Genomic DNA, 6,115 nt, shown 5'->3' with positions numbered 1-6,115 from the left:
CATATACTGACTAAATACTTGATCAAGCATCACCAATCCTGAACAGAAATTTTTTTTTAAAAGAAGCACTTATGTTAGCAATAAAAACAATGGTGAAACAAAATACAATAAAAGAAAAAAAAAATTATTCGTAAGGCTAGATAAGATCATGTCTCAAGTTCATACCCAGAGGAAACCTAGTATTTAGTTCATAGATCCACCAGGATTCTCTGTGTAATAATTTCCTATGGTGATTCTGGCCCCTAAGAGGCTTTTTAAGAAATACTATCCCTGTAACCACACAAGAGGAAATAATCCCATTATGTTCGGTGGAAAAATGATTAATCGCCACAGAACATTTAGCATCTAATTCTAACTTTCAAGGAGTTGGAGGTACAACCCACATATTGGCAATCACATGTCTTACACATGATCAAATATTCCGTCATGATGTGCGATACTCTCCAGACCGCTGTGTCTAATCCCATCATCATGTGCAATGCTCCTTAGACTGGTATATCTAATCCTGTCATCATGTGCGAAACTTCTTATAGCAGTGTAAATAATCCCGTCATGTGTCATACTCCACAGAATGGTGTATTACGCTTTAGACTGGTGTATCCAATCCTGTCATCATGTGCGATACTCCTTAAAACGGTGTATCTAATTCCGTCATCATGTGCGATACTCCCCAGACAGGTGTATCAAATCCTGTCATCATGTGCAATACTCCTCATACCGGTGTATCTAATCCCGTCATATGCGATACCCCCCAGACTGGTGTATTACGCCTTTCACTGGTGTATTTAATCCCGTCATCATGTGCAATACTCCTTAGACCGGTGTGCTTAATCCCGTCATGTGCGATACTCCCCAGGCTGGTGTATCTTATTCCATCATCATGTCCGATACTCCCCAGACTGATGTATCTAATTCCATCATCATATGCGATACTCCTTAGAATGGTGTATCTAATCCCATCATGTGAGATACTCCTTAGACTGGTGTATCTAATCCTGTCACGTGCGCTACCCCCCAGACAAGTGTATCTAATCTTGTCATCCTTTGCTATACTCCTTAGACCGGTTTATCTAATCCCATCATGTGTGATACTCCCCAGACTGGTGTATTACGCCTTAAACCGGTGTATCAAATCCCATCATGTGCAATACTCCCCAGACTGATGTACCTAATCCCGTCATCATGTGCGATACTCCTTAGACCGATATATCTAATCCCGTCATGTGCGATACTCCACAGAAAGGTGTATTACGCTTTAGACTGGTGTATCCAATCCTGTCATCATGTGCGATACTCCTTACACCGGTGTATCAAATCCCGACATGAGCGAAACTCCCCAGACTGGTGTATCTAATCCTGTCATGTGCGCTACTCCCCAGACCGATGTATATAATCCCGTCATGTGCGATACTCCACAGAATGGTGTATCAAATCCCGTCATCAAGTGCGATACTCCTTATACTGGTGTATCTAATTCCGTCTTATGCGATACTCCCCAGACTGGTGTATTACGCCTTTCACTGATGTATCTAATCCGGTCATCATGTGCTATACTCCTTAGACCGTTGTATCTAATCCAATCGTGCTATACTTCCCAGACTGGTGTATTACTCCTTAGACCATATTTATTCCCATCATCATGTGCGATACTCCCCAGATGGGTGTATCAAATCCCATCATCATGTGCGATACTCCTTATACCAGTGTATCTAATTTCATCATATGCGATACCCCCCAGACTAGTGTATCTAATCCCATCATTATGTGTAATACTCCCCAGACTGGTGTATGTAATCCCATCATCATGTGCGATACCCCCCAGACTGGTGTATCTAAACCCATCATCATGTGCAATACTCCCCAGACTGGTGTATATAATCCCTTCATCATGTGCGATACTCCTTAGACCGGTGTATCTAATCCCGTCATATGCGATACTCCACAGAATGGTGTATTATGCTTTAGACTTGTATATACAATCCTGTCATCATGTGCGATACTCCCCAGACTGGTGTATCTTATTTCATCATCATGTCCGATTCTCCCCAGACTGATGTATCTAATCCCGTCATATGCGATACTCCTTAGACTGGTGTATCTACTCCTGTCATGTGCGCTACTCCCTAGACCGGTGTATCTAATCCTGTCATCCTGTGCGATACTCCTTAGACCGGTGTATCTAATCCCATCATGTGTGATACTCCCCAGAGTGGTGTATTATGCCTTAAACCGGTGTATCTAATCCCGTCATCATGTGCAATGCTCCCCAGACTGATGTATCTAATCCCCTAATCATGTGCGATACTCCCCAGACTGGTGTATCTAATCCTATCATCATGTGCGATACTCCTTAGGCCGGTGTATCTAATCTCATCAAATGTGATACTCCCAAGACTGGTGTATTACGCCTTAGACTGGTGTATCTAATCCCATTATCATGTGCCATACTCCCCAGACTGGTGTATCTAATCCCGTCATCATGTGCGATACTCCTTAGACCGATATATCTAATCCCGTCATGTGCGATACTCCACAGAAAGGTGTATTACGCTTTAGACTGGTGTATCCAATCCTGTCATCATGTGCGATACTCCTTACACCGGTGTATCAAATCCCGACATGAGCGAAACTCCCCAGACTGGTGTATCTAATCCTGTCATGTGCGCTACTCCCCAGACCGGTGTATTTAATCCTGTCATGTGCGCTACTCCCCAGACCGATGTATATAATCCCGTCATGTGCGATACTCCACAGAATGGTGTATTACGCTTTAGACTGGTATATCCAATCCTGTCATCATGTGCAATACTCCTTAGACCGGTGTATCAAATCCCAACATGTGCAATACTCCCCAGAATGGTGTATTACGCTTTAGACTGGTGTATCCAATCCCGTAATCATCTGCAATATTCCTTAGACCGGTGTATCTAATCCCATCATCATGTGCGATATTCCTTTGACCGTTGTATCTAATCCAATAATGTGCTATACTCCCCAGACTGGTGCATTACTCCTTTGACCAGTGTATTTAACCCCATCATCATGTGCGATACTCCCCAGACCGGTGTATCTAATCCAGTCATAATGTGTGATACTCATATCGGTGTATCTAATCGCATCATATGCGATACTCCCCAGACTGGTGTATCTAATCCCGTCATGTGCGATACTCCTTAGACTGGTGTATCTAATCCAATCATGTGCGATACTTCCCAGACTGGTGTATCTGATCCTATCATGTTCGATACTCCCCAGACTGGTGTATCTAATCCCGTCATCCTGTGCGATACTCCCCAGACTGGTGTATTTAATCCCATAATTTGTGATACACCCTAGACCGATGTATCTAATCCCATCATCATGTGCAATACTCCCCAGACTGGTGTATCTAATTCAGTTATCATGTGCGATTCTCCCCAGACTGGTGTATCTAATCCCATTATCATGTGCGATACTCCCCAGACTGGTGTATCTAATCCCGTCATTTTATGCGATACTCCATAGACTGGTGTATCTAATCCTGTCATGTGCACTACTCCCCAGACCGGTGTATCTAATCCTGTCATCATGTGCGATACTCCTTAGACCGGTGTATCTAATTTCATCATGTGTGATACTCCCCAGACTGATGTATCTAATCCCGTCATCCTGTGCGATACTCCCCAGACTGGTGTATTTAATCCCATCATCATTTGCGATACACCCTAGACCGATGTATCTAATCCCGTCATCATGTGCTATACTCCCCAGACTGGTGTATCTAATTCAGTTATCATGTGCGATACTCCCCAGACTGATGTATCTAATCCTGTAAACATGTGCGATACTCCTTAGGCCGGTGTATCTAATCTCGTCAAGTGAGATACTCCCGAGACTGGTGTATTACGCCTTTGACTGATGTATCTAATCCCATCATGTGCAATGCTCCCCAGACTGATTTATCTAATCCCGTCATCATGTGCAATACTCCCCAGACAGGTGTATCAATTCAGTTATGTTTGATACTTCCAAGACTGGTGTATTTAATCCCATTATCATGTGTGATACTCCCCAGACCAGTGTATCTGATCCCATCATGTGCGATACTCCTTAGAGTGGTGTATCTAATCCCATCATGTGTGATGCTCCCCAGACCAATGAATCTAATCACGTCATCATATGCAATACTCCTTAGAGTATAGGGGGGTGAATAGTTATGCATACTGAAGTTTTTCAAAAAGTTTGTCCTATTTGTTGTTTGCTTCACAATAAAAAGAAAAATAAATGTTCACAGTTGTAAGCATGTTCTTTACATGAACTGATGCAAACCCTCAAAAAACAGAGAAATTCCATGCTGTGAGGTAGCAAAACACGAAAAATGCCAAGGGGGTTGAATACATTTGCAATCCACTGTACATCACTGAGGAGGGCTGGTGGCATATACATCACTGGAATGAGCTGGTGGGCATAGACATCACTGGGTAAAGATGGGAGGCATATATATCACTTGGGAGGGCTAGGGGTCATAGACCATCACTGGGAGGGTTGGGGGACATACACATCACTAAGTAAAGCTTAGGGGCATAGACATCACTGGGGTAGGTTGGGAGGCATATACAGTGGCTTGCAAAAGTACCCTCTTGGCATTTTCCGTGTTTTGCTACCTCACAAACTTGAATTTCACAGTTTATCTTTATTGAGGGCTTGCATCAGTTCATTTAAGGAATATGTCTACAACTGAACATTTGATTTTTGTTTTGTCAAGCAAACAACAAATAGGACAAAGTAACTAAAAATTTTAATATGCATAACTATTCACTTCCCTAAAGAAAGAACTTTGTAGGGCCTCCTTTTGCGGCAATCACAGCTGCAAATCGTTTTGGATAAGACTATATGAGCTTTCCACAGCTGGCCACTTGGATTTTTGCACATTCCTCAAGGAAAAACTGCTTTAGCTCCTTCAAGTTAGATAGATAGTTTCCTCTGGTGAACAGGAATCTTCAAGTCCGACAACAGATTCTCAGTTGAATTAAGGTGTGGGCTTTGAATAGGCCACCCCAAAACACATACACATTTTCCCTTAATCCACTCAAGTGTTACTTGAGCAGTATGCTTTGGACCATTGCCTTGTCATTGTCTGTGAACCTCCATCCCAGTCTCAAATCACTGACAGAATTAAACAGTTTTTGCTCAAGAATATTTCACACCATCCATCTTCTCAACTCGGACCATTTGCCCTTTCTCTGCTGCATAAAAACATCCCCACAGCATAATGCTGCCACCACCATGCTTCACTGCGGGGATGGTGTTCTAGGGGTGATGAGCTGTGTTGGTTTGGCCCTAGACATAGCATTTACCTTGTGGGCCAAAAAGTTCAGTTTTGGTCTCATCTAAACCAGCACCTTCCTCCATACATTTGAGGATTCTTCCACATGTCTTTTGGCAAACTCAAAATGAGCCTTACAGTTTTTGTTTGCAAGTAAATGCTTTTTTTTTCTGGCCACTTTTCCATAATCGCCACGTCTATGGAGCGTACAGTGTGAAGATCTGAAGTTGTGGATTGTAAATAATCACCTAGGCAGGTTAGCAATGCAACATTATTTTATTCCTTACATCAAGGTTTTACAACTCCAGGTAAATGGCCAAAATACAAATGTCTCTGTCAACAAGATCCCCTCACTGGGACGGTAATTCTATTGCCTTTGTTCCAGGCTATACTCACTTTCTCCCAACTTTTGGTTGTCCCAGAGATTTCGTATCCCCAGCCAGTATGGTCTGTATTCACATTCCACGATCCTCTAGAAGACCGATAAAACGATGGAAGCACAGGTATCCAGTGGCAACAGTCCTTTAAAAGAGTTTAATCCAAATTAAAGATCCCACAACTGTAACATGTTTATGCAGTCCAGTAGGTAACTGATCTCCAAAACTCCATAGGCCTTCAATACAGGATGTTAGCCTAGATCCGCTCCCTTCGATGTCATTCTACCAACTCTCTGACTAAAACATGTGGCTTCTCTTTTTTACCTCCCTGGGATCAGCCCCCTGAATGGGCAGAAGTGTTCCACCCCTTCCCTTTAGACATTTGCTTTTTAGCTGCAAGAATGAAAAATCTTTCAGAAGCCCATCACTGGTG

Source organism: Phyllobates terribilis, unplaced genomic scaffold, assembly GCF_046119375.1.
Source record: "Phyllobates terribilis strain yellow unplaced genomic scaffold, ASM4611937v1 Scaffold_15__1_contigs__length_34870131, whole genome shotgun sequence".
Classification (NCBI taxonomy): domain Eukaryota; kingdom Metazoa; phylum Chordata; class Amphibia; order Anura; family Dendrobatidae; genus Phyllobates; species Phyllobates terribilis.
This window is presented reverse-complemented; position numbering follows the sequence as displayed.